This window comes from Lepidochelys olivacea (assembly GCF_965140295.1).
Source record: "Lepidochelys olivacea isolate rLepOli2 genome assembly, chromosome: 2".
Lineage (NCBI taxonomy): Eukaryota > Metazoa > Chordata > Testudines > Cheloniidae > Lepidochelys > Lepidochelys olivacea.
In genome coordinates, this window is record NC_140412.1 from 258,261,167 (window position 1) to 258,273,233 (window position 12,067).

A 12,067-nucleotide genomic window follows, 5' to 3' on the forward strand; every position below is an offset into this window, starting at 1 on the left:
TGCAATCACAGCCGCCAATTCCTTCAGCACTCTCGGATGCAACTCGTCCGGCCCCATGGACTTGTGCACGTCCAGCTTTTCTAAATAGTCCCTAACCGCCTCTATCTCCACAGAGGGCTGGCCATCTCTTCCGCATTTTGTGATGCCCAGCGCAGCAGTCTGGGAGCTGACCTTGTTAGTGAAAACAGAGGCAAAAAAAGCATTGAGTACATTAGCTTTTTCCACATGCTTGCCCTAGATCACACAGGAAGTCTGTGGCAGAGTTTAGAACTCAGATATCTTGAGTCTTCATCTAGTGCCTTAACCACAGGATCACCCTTTCCTCTCTTCAATCACCTGTTCCTGCTTCCATTGACTTCGGTGGCACAGGATCAGCCCCTCATTGCTTGGACACTGGGTTCAGATCTTGATACCCAGCCCCCCAGCACACAAACCCCTGCTTCCTAGCAGCAATAAGGAGCTGACAAATCCACAAATGAACAAAAACCACCAAAAACAAAACAAAAAAAAAGCAGTCCCAGTGTGGTCAACACTTGCAATTTGACCACAAGTCACTCCATATTTGATTCTTTTCTTAAAGCCCCAGCTCTTGGAGTCAGGTAAATACAAGAGAATCTCAGCTTTCATGTTAAAAAAGTAAGTTGCTAGCCCTCCTGGCAGAGAAAAGCTTTAAAACATGCATTTTCTAAAGGCTCAGAAACCAGAGGGTAAATAAAAAGAGCCTAAACTGTATTTTCTGATTGCATGATTTTTAAGCCAATCTCAGGATTTTTTGGAGTCTGACTCCCGGGTTTTGAGTTCTTTGGTGTGGCAGTAGCATAGTTCAGAGGGCCAGTTTCCATCCTCTCTGACTTTAATGCACCCCACCATGCAAAGTCATTGGTGCAACCAGTGAAGAAACTTGTGCACTGATCTGTGACCCTTGCAAGGCCAGGAATGAGGAGGCTAGTTGAGAAGAGAATGGATGACTTAACCCTGAATTTCCTGGCTTTTGCGGGTTTAGGATGGATTTTGAGCATCATGAGAACCATTTGCGTGGGTGGGAGCACGTGTGTTTGTACGGTTATCGCTGAGCTTATGCAAATGCACCCAACTGCGACGGCACAGCTTCCTGAATAGATTTAATGAACACCCTAGTCTGAGGTGATAATGACAGACGGGAGTCAGAAATGCAGAGTTCTAGGTTAGCTCCCCAAGAAGCTGGAGGACCCGAAAGGTATGAAAAGGCAGAGCCGTTCATAAGAAGCAGTGGGGAGAAAGATCAGAGCAGCTGGAGAGGTAAGGAGTGACGAGCTCAGTATGGAGCACACTTTAAGAAGAGGCGGCATGGAGAGATAACAGACTAAATCTGTCCGATGAGCAACAAGGCTAGCCCAGCACCTGCGCTGGAGTTCGAACTTGCCTGACTGGCTGCTCGTCCACATGGGCAGCATGCTGGGTGCTGGTGGACAAAGGCTTCAGGGGGAAGAGACCCTTCCTTGATCACAGAATCAGTTACTGGGACAAATCCTCCCCTGTCCTTCATGTAATCACTCCTTCTGTTCCACCCACCCCTTCTCCCCTGTAGGAATCATCCCTGGAGGGGAATCACCCACAGTCTGTGCAAAGGCTAGCGCCTCTGGTTTCCCCCTCCGCTCCCACCAGGGCCTTCCTTGCTGAAGTTAAGAGGCAAATCAGGACAGGATCCTCCCTACCTAGACCGAGTTCCTATCCTGCGAGGTGCTGAACGTCCCCAGCTCACACTGACTTGGCGGGAGTCACGGAGCACCCCCAGCCTGGCAGCGGCTGGCTCTTGCTACAGGCCTACCATGGATCGCAATCATCATTCCCCGCGCCTGGCATCATGCACTCCGGTTTTCATGAGCTGCAGGCTATATTTAGTGCTCCACTATCGCATTGAGAAATGCTGCCACACTCCATTTGATGGAGCACATGGCCCACTGGAATCCACCTCTCAGGAGGAACCCCTGCCAGCATGGGGAAAATCCTAAGGCAAGCCTAGGGAGTTTGTCTCCCAAGTGCATTCTATTTTTCCCTCACTGGTTTCCAGCTAGCCCTGGCAGAGCACTTCAGAGCTATGTGGCAGGTGGCCCACGATGCCAGCAGAGGTGACTCTGCACTGTCGCCTGTTTTATCTTCCTCATTGTTAAAACAGTCAGTTCAGCTCAGCCTTCACTATAGTGGGGCTGCCGCTCCACTGGGCTTCTCTCGTAGTCTAGCAGCTCATTATTGTTCTTTGTATTACAGTAGCACCTATAAGGCCCAGCCAAGATCAAAGGCCCATTGTGCTAGGTGCTGTACAAACTCATAGCAGGAAATGGTCCCCGCCCTTGCAATAACACTGTGCTCCATTTAGCACATAGCTGTTAGCAGGGTAGTGTTTAATACAGCACCTTGCACGCCAGAGAGCCACAGCAAGGGGCCCAAGGGGTAAGTTAAAGTAGCACCTGCTATTGTTACTGCTACTCTAGTACCATCTGCAGGCCTCCATGGCGTGCTAGGTGCTGTTCAAATACAAAACATGGGACAGTCCCTGCCCCAAAGAGCTCACCACCTAAGTCAGCCAGAGAGACAGAGTTGGAGGAACCGAGCACAAGGAGTCCCAGTCGTGCACCGGGACGCCATTGTACTAGGCACTGTACAAACATAGACCATAAAGACAGACCCTGCTCCGAAGCCCTTTCGATCTAAGGCACAGAGCAATTCTGTGACATGCCTAAGGCAACACAGGCCAGTGCTTAGCCACCGGACCATCCTCCTTCCTCCGACCAGCAGCAACCTGGGTTCTCAGGAGAAATATCAGTCCTTCGGAAAAGGAGCACCCGCAATGGCAAAAGTGTTACCTTTGCACCCTCTGAGGCTGGCATGGCCCCTGGCATAAATGAGGCCTCTGTAATTTATGGCACCCTCCCAGGGCTGCCCAGCAACCCAGAACCCCCCCATAACGTTGAGCTCCATGCTACTCCGCCTCTTGTCCCGTCCACACCAGGGACTGCCACGGGGTGTGTGCAGGGCTATTTACACCAGCCCTATGCAACTAGGGTGGCAGGGGGACTTTCCCTCACCCATTTGCAGCTCCTGCATTGCCACCACATAAGCCATCAGAACAGCGTATGGGGCGGAATCAGCCCCTTCATCTGCAAATGCAGACACCAGGCCAGACCCTCAGCCGTGGCTCCAGCCTAGATCTGGCCCAGCACTCAGGCCTGATTCTGCTTTCACCCAGAGAGTAGGAGGACTGACTCCATTCAAGCCCGTGGAATCATACTGGAGTCAACCCAGTGTGAATGAAGATTCAGGCGCGGATAATTCCTACCCTCTCGTGCTGCTTTGTTATCAGGAGGCAGCTTCCTTGTACAATGCATGATGTCCGCTTGCTAAGGAGTAGATGTGATGATCTAATCCAAGAGCAATTACTGTATGTGGTTTGGACACAGTTTCCCAAATCTGCTACCAAATAACAACACACAACGTATAACGATGCAAAATCTGACAACGCCAAAGCGCCATCCAAATATTAGCTAATTAACATTAAATACTGTACCCGCACTCTGCTCTTAGGTGAAGTACCGATGCCAGTGAGGCAAAAATCATGCTCCAAAGCAGGGTTCAAAGTCAGTGTTGGGGTTATTAGGGGCTGACTGAAAGCTCCCTGAAGTCACTAGGTGCTGTTAGTATTTCTGCATATCATGGAGGGATATTTAATTACATCAGGATCAACATGTTTCTCCAGACATCCAAATCAATATTAAAGCAGTACACAAAATGCACCTTAATCAATGTAAGGGCAAAAAGATACTATATGCCATGCAAAGTCTTCGGCACACTTACTCGGTCATTTTTGCTATAAATCCTCGTCTATTACATTCCCATCTTTCATTACTTCTCTGTGGCCCAGCCAATACATCATCTCAATAAATACAATGAATGACTGGTTTGTGAAGCCATCCTTTTGTTAATACCTTTGTACAAGCTCTTAGACAATGTAGATTTGGGAGCAAATTCTGCTCTCAGAGCAAACCTCCGTAGGACCCTGCAAACACCCTGCAGCTGCTGTGGGTCTTCTGCATAAGGCAGGGGGGCGGGGGTGGGGGAGGGATTTGCAGATCTCTTGAAGGGGGAGCAGACACTATGTGTGCAGTGCCGGGTCCAGTTTTGAAGTGCAGTGATTGGCTCAGACTCATAGTCATAGATTCCAAGGTCAGATAGGACCACTGTGATCAGCTAGTCTGACCTCCTGTGTAACACAGGCCAGAGAACTTCCCCCAAACAATTCCCTTTGACCTAGAGCAGGTCTTTTCCAAATATGTCCCTGTCTTGATTTCCAAATGGCCAGCAATGGAGAATCCACCATGACCTTTGGTAAATTGTGTCAAAGGTTAGTTACTCTCCCTTTAAAAAATGTATCCCTTAGTTCCAGTCTGAATTTGTCTAGCTTCAGCTTCCAGCCCTTGGATCGTATTGCAGAGGCCAGAAGATGGATCCTCTGCAGTGTAAATCCTCTGTGCTCTTCCCCCATAGAGAAGAGTCATAGATAGGGCCCTACCAAATTCACAGCCATAAAAAATGCATCATGGACCATGAAATCTGGTCTTCCTCCATAAACTCTGGCCTTTTGTGTGTTTTTACCCTATACTACACAGATTTCACGGGGGAGACCAGCGTTTCTCAAATTGGGGTCCTGACCCAAAAGGGAGTTGCAGGGGGGATCAAAAGGTTGTTTTAGGGGGGTTGCGATACTGTCACCATAACTTCTGTGCTGCCTTCAGAGCTGGGTGGCTGGAGAGCAGCAGCTGTTGGCTGGGTGCTCAGCTCTGAAGGCAGCGCCCTGCCAGCAGCAGCACAGAAGTAAGGGTAGCAGTACCACAACCCCCCCTACAATAACCTTGCAACCCCCCCAACTCCTTTTTGGATCAGGATCCCTACAATTACACTGTGAAATTTCAGATTTAAATAGCTGAAACCGTGAAATTTATGATTTTTAAAATCCTATGACCGTGAAATTGACCAAAATGGTTTCTGAATTTGGTAGGGCCCTAGTCATAGAGTTTAAGACCAGCAGATCATCTAGTCTGACCTCCTGTATATCACAGGCCGCCAACTGCACCCAGTGACCACACACTAAACCCAGCAACCGAAATGAGACCAATGTGAGTGCCCACAGAACACTAGACTGCTATGTGCCCCAAGCAGAGCAGGAGGGACCAAGGTGCACCAATGCCCCAGGCCCCCATAATGACAGGGAAATAATTAAGTGAGTTCAGGGCAGGAAGGGGAGGCTAGTGAAGAGGAATGTATTCCAGTGCTTAGGGTGGAGCAGCAGCCGTTCAGCAGCACACTTACCTCTCCCCAGATTCAGGGAGAGGATTCCTCTCCCCTTTTCCCCATGACAATCCCCAGCATCCAGTGGAGTTACTAGAGCTGGATGCAAAGCAGAGGGTTTTCTCCTCTGGCAGTAAAGCTTAGATAGACTCTAACTGGGATTCATACAGGTCACTATGCAACAGCAGAGCTTGTTCCACTGAATTCTTGCTTTCCCAGCTCGGGTTTTAAATAATTTCCTTGTACTGTGTCCTTTTCCCCTTTGCCCCACCATCCTGACTTCACAGTACATGCAAAATGAGAGGGTCTAAATTATCTGTTACCACTCAAACAAGAGATTTTGCAGTCATCATGGATAGTTCTCCGAAAACATCTGCTCAGTGCACTAACAGACTGTTAGGAATCGTCAAGAAAGGGATAGATAATAAGACAGAAAATATCATAATGCTACTATAGAAATCTATGGTACGCTCACACCTTGAACACTGCGTGCAGCTCTGGTCACCCCCATCTCAAAAAAGATCTATTAGAATTGGAAAAGGTACAGAGCAGGGCAACAAAAATGTTTAGGGGTGTGGAACAGCCTCCATGTGAGGAGAGATTAAAAAGTTTGGGACTGTTCAGCTTGGAAAAGAGACGACTAAGGGGGGATATGACAGAGGTCTACAAAATCATGAATGGTATGAAGAAAGTGAATAGGGAAGTGTTATTTACCCCTTCACATAGCACAAGAACCAGGGGGTCACCCAATGAAATCAATACATAGCAGGTTTAAAACTAACATAAGGAACTACGTATTCACACAATGCACCAACCTGTGGAACTCATTACCTGGGGATGTTGTGAAGGACAAAAGTATAACTGGGTTAAAAAGAGAATTAGATAAGTTCATGGGGGATAGATCCATCAATGACTATTAGCCAAGACAGTCAGGGATGCAACCCCATGCTTTGGGTGTCCCAAAACCTCTGACTGCCAGAAGCTGGGACTGGATAACTGAGGATAGATCACTCGATAAATTGCCCTGTTCTGCTCATTCCCCCTGAAGCACCTGGCACTGGCCACTGTTGGAAGACAGGATACTGGGACAGATGGATCGTTGGTCTGACCCATTGTGGCTATTCCTATGTTCTTAAACTAGTATCCAGGTGTTCAAGGCCAGGACTTCATGTGCAACATCCAATTGCTTTTAACACATGGTTTAACAGTAATGAAAACACACAAAGTGGCCTCAGGAAGTGGAAGGTAAGAACTGTTATCTCATATTACATCATTAACTACTTCACTGCTGGTTCCCTAGATTTCTATCTGCGGTGTGCTAGAGTTCTTTAACATTCCCGTGAAATCACAAGGGGATGGTACAATATATCTGGTCCATGGGGAAGCACTGGAAGATCACTTTCTCCTGGCACAATATGGACAGAGGGGAAGTTAATTCCTCTGATACGGTATCCACTGTACCGTATTGGTCACTGTCTGATTATTCAGAGAAAGGTGAACTACATACAATTCTGGAGCTTGTTAATTGTAGAGTGCTGCATATTAGGAAGGGAAATTACTTCCTGACCCCTGCAGATAAGAAATGAACAAAGAGATGAAGACTGACGTCACTGCAGGACCAGAGTTAAGGTAGTTTTGATGGTACATTTCTTTCAGCATGATAGATGATAACATGTGTTGAATGGTGACAGCTCAAGACTCTGCTGTCTGTAGGACACAGTTGATTCATTGTTTAACATAACCGGATTTCTTAATTTTTTTCACATTTGGGTTGGTGGTTGTAATGAAACAAGCTTAACAGTTATACAACCGTATTTTGTTTTAGGGTTGTCTTCACATCTGCAAATACGACCAAAGCTATTAGCGATCATATTCTGGATAGAACTGTGCTTTTAAAAACCCCACTCATAAACAGATCGGTATAGTATTTCTCATTTAAAATCCCATCCTTTAATAGGACAAGGGTCAGAGGAATCTCCAAAGGTTCGGAAATTTGGTTCCAGTTGAATGAGTCTCACACAGTTTGGCCGCTTATCTGCCATGCAAATCCACCCCTTTGGTATTCAAAACACTCAAGACTGGTTTCTCGTGCATCCTGCTTTTAGCGAGGCTGGAAATGCCCTGGCAATGGCCTTTTTAGCCAGGCACTTTAGTACTTCTGCTTGCAACTGAAAGGAGGAAGTGAGGAAGAGCACTAACATTTTACAACCCACAGGGAATGTAACTTTTGCTAACCTCAGAAAAGTCAGGGGCAGTTCAGTCTGAGCCACATTTTGACACTGACTCAGACTCGGTATTACCTTGTTCCACTCATTCAGATCAGTGGAATGACTCACAGAGAAAGGTACTGGTCAGTGTGAATCAGAGTAACAGAATCTGGCCCCTTGCGATTCAAGTAAGGGCTTCAATCAGTTCCTGGTTTATCTGAACCTGACCACCTACCTGGGCTAGGCTGAGAGCTGTAGTCAGTGAAAACTGAAAATAACAGTGATAATAATAAAATAATATCAGACAGCACTTGTCATCAATAGAGCTCAAAGTATTTTGCAAAGAAGGCCAGCACCTTTACCTGTATTTTACAGATGGGGAAACTGAGGCACAGAGAGGTGATGTGACTTGCCCAAGGTCACCCAGCAGGTCAGCGGCAGAACCAGAAATAGAGCCCAGGCCTCCTGAGTCCTAGTGCAGTGCTCTATCCAGGAGGAGGGCAATTAACCACTCGAGCAGATTACCAAGGGAATGTGTTAAGAGTCCATCGCGTGGAGTCTTTAAATGGAGACTCTCTCTTCAAAGCCTTACACTCTAGTTCAACCACCAGTTACTGGTATGGATGCAGGAATGACTGGGTGAAGATCTATGGCCTGTATCCAGGAGGTCAGCCTAGAGGACCATAATGGTCCCTTCTGGCCTTAAAATCCATGAATCTAACCAAGGGCCACTCTTCTAATGCTGGAATGTTGCAGCTTGACGTTGTCTTGTATTTTCTGGCATACCCTTCCTTTCTTCTAGAAAAGCCTCTCACTACATGCTTAGGGTCCCGAGCTCCAGTCTAGAGGTGGACTGCTGGGGTTCCTTTCAAAACAATGAACCCGCATTGTTGAAAGCATGAGGCCTTTTCTCCCTACTGAGATTCACCTGCTTGCAAAACTTTCTTTGCTTTCAGTGGGAGCTTCACCTTCAAAAGAACTGCAGGATCAGACCTCATATAGATTATAAAAATAATAGACCAGCCATTTCTTCTGCCAAAAAGACAGAATACCCTAATCCAGGGGTCGGCAACCGTTCAGAAGGGGTGTGCCGAGTCTTCATTTATTCACTCTAATTTAAGGTTTCGCGTGCCAATAATACATTTTAACGTTTTTAGAAGGTCTCTTTCTAGAAGTCTATAATATATAACTAAACCATAGTTGTATGGAAAGTAAATAAGGTTTTTAAAATGTTTAAGAAGCTTCATTTAAAATTAAATTAAAACGCAGAGCCCCCCGGACCAGTGGCCAGGACCCGGGCAGTGTGAGTGTCACTGAAAATCAGCTCACATGCCGCCTTTGACGTGCGTGCCATAGGTTGCCTACCCCTGCCCTAGTCCATGAGATCTAGTCTTGTCAGTTGTTTCATGTCACCGGGCTTAGTGAGTGGAGAAGATCCAGTCAAGGGCAGAGAGTGGGATATCAAATCCGGAGCTTTGGGAATGTGAGGCAGGCATGGAGAGAAGGACACAAGTGCAAAGCCACTGGGGAACCAATAAAGGAAAAAAAATAAAAGAAATCGGGGGGCCTATGTTGCTGTGCTGCATAATAACTGGCACGGGGCCAGTCCCCCCATCCACCCCATCTCATTCAAAGTCAAGCGACAGAGATGCTTTCTCCACAGCGCATAGAGGAGCAAGGTGAAAGATGTGCGAAAGAGTCAAGGTCAGAGCTACTGGATCACTTCCCAAATGACTAGCACAGGCATATAACTGCCAGCTTTGTCGAGCGCGCACACACAGAACATTGTGGACACAAAGCCCACAGCCACAGTCACACTGCAGCTTCGCAGGGCGGGCGCACAATTCTCAGGAAGTATGAAATGATATATGCTTGAGGACACAGATTCCAGATGTCCTTGGTATGTCAGATCAAAGCTACGGCGGGACTCCTTTTCTGCTCTGTTTACGGAGTGGTACGGGTAAAGTCAGCGGGGTGAAATGTCGCTTCTGGAACGCGAAGAGAGCATTTGTATTTCAATATGAAAAGCTGAATTGTACAGAGCTGTGATCCAGCAAATTAGGCTGTAGCATTCACAGGCGTGCAGCCCTGGTCTAGAGGATGAAATTAAGGTCATCCCTGCTTTCAAAATGCATTGCTTGACTTGGGGAGAAATTAACACCACCATTCACTTTTCCTATAGCGCCCCCTGTGCGTGACTGTATTGCTACCAGATTTCTGGGCACTAAGTGTTACAAGAAGTGGCTGCATGAGACTTCTATATCAGTTTATGGGGCCAGTCACACATCTCTTAATTCTGCATAATCTTCAGTTCATCCCTGCAGTCTCACTGACTTCAGTGGGACGACTCACAAAGGGTTACTCATGTGATTACAGTTTGCAGGATCCGGTTCTAGCTTTGTAAAGCACCCTGGAGGAATCCTTTGGGGTCGAAGGCAGAGTATAACATAAAGGGCCTGATCTGCTGGTGGTTTAGATTGGCAGAGCCCCATTGATTTCAATGCATTTAGGCTGCTGTTCTCCAGCTGAGCATCTGGCCCATGTTACTGGACCCAGTACTCCCCAAAATGGGAGTTTTGCAATTGATTTCCATGGGAGCAGGAGCGGTCTCATTATTATTTCTGGATTAGCAAGAGACCTGGCCATGTTATTGTAAAAGGCCAGTGTTTTATTTTATATATAAAATTCCTCAATCCTCTTATGGAAATGGTAGCTAGAATTTAATAGGTTTCAGAGTAACAGCCGTGTTAGTCTGTATTCGCAAAAAGAAAAGGAGTACTTGTGGCACCTTAGAGACTAACCAATTTATTTGAGCATGAGCTTTCGTGAGCTGTAGCTCACGAAAGCTCATGCTCAAATAAATTGGTTAGTCTCTAAGGTGCCACAAGTACTCCTTTTCTTTTTAGAATTTAATAGAGATTAAACCAATAAAGGTCTAAAATTGTACAAACAATTTAACAGAAAATGAGATCCTTTCTATGGAATTTTTAAAACCACCTTATGGGATTTAATAGAAAATTATACTGCTACCATACAGTTCTAAGGCTTGGTTTAAAAATTCCATAGTAAGTGTTAGCATTCCCCAATAAATCTGAGAGTACTTTTTCTTAAGGGTCTGAAAAGAATCACCAGCAAAGTCCATTGCTGACCACATGTATTCCCGTAGGCACGTTGCTCTGATCCTCTATTCCAGCCATCTGAATTCGGATTACCCTGTGTGCCATACAAATTACCTCTCATACCATAGAAATGTTTCTTCTTGTTTCCCATTAAAGCACTGTATCACCTTTAATTCTATGAACTGTACAATGTCTCTCTAATGGTGCAATCCTGCGAGGTGCTTCTGGTGGGACTGCAGGGTGCTCAGCACCTTGCAAGAACGGGGGCTTAATAGCCCCATGCTAGATAGATTGCTGACCTGATACACAATTCTGATTTGCATCTACAATATTAAGGGAAAACGTTGTATCCTATTAAATTAACAAGCTACCACATTCCATCAACCAGTTCTCATGCCCTCAAGGCATCCTCTGGAGATTTTCGCGACATGCCAATGAAACATTCAAGCTACAAGACAGCCCAGTCACTTCCCATCCATTTTTTATGGTCCCATGGAAACAAAGAGTCCCTGCCTGGCAATTGCTTGTTCAAGCTATCAATAAATCATTTTGCAACTAGCAGGGGCACGTGATCTCAGTGTCCTCGCCTACGGGATCAGACAGACTCACATCCCCCTCGCACCATTTACCCTCCCTGCCACCTCCCTTCCAAAAAAAAAAAAAAAAAGTATTTTTGCACAAAGAGTTTGGAAGGGAATCCATTTCTTTCAGGCTTTTTTATTTGCAGATGCTCCTTGGGTTTTGTTTTTGGAACCAGTCCCATACATGTGCTGTGCTGATGCTAAGCCAGAGCCTTAGACAGGGAGGTGGTTTTGCAACAGCTCAGCCAGCCAGAACAGAGACTGAGGGGAGAGGAACAGACACAGTGACTCCTCTGTTGGAAAAGTTACCTTTTGTCCTCTCTCAGGGAATTCTCCCACTCACCCACCACCCCAATCCTGGACTCTAATCTACACGCCAGACCAGACTACTCCTTCTTCCAGTGCTCAAGCAGCTCTCCACTCACAATAAGTGAGCGGGTGATGTTTTCCATTCTATTCAAAACAGCATTGTCCTGAGCAGACATGGGACACGCAGGGCACCCTCCCCCACTCATACGTGCGCTCTCTCTCTCGTCTCATGTAGCTATTACTGCCGTGTTGCCAACTCTCAGGATTTCATCATGAGTCTTATGGTCCTTGGTGTTTTGTTTAAAGCCCCCACCAAGGGCAAGTTGGCAGGTGAAAAACTTAGCTTTCATTTAAAGAAAAAAGTTTCTAGCCCTCCTGGTTTCAGAGGAAAGTTTCAAAACACAACCCGAGAGCATCCAAAAGGCCCAGGAATCAGAAGGCAAATAACCTTCCAGCATGTTATTATTTTTAAAATCTCACCATGTTTAAGCCAATCCCATAATTCAGGGCGTGTCTGATCCACATTGAA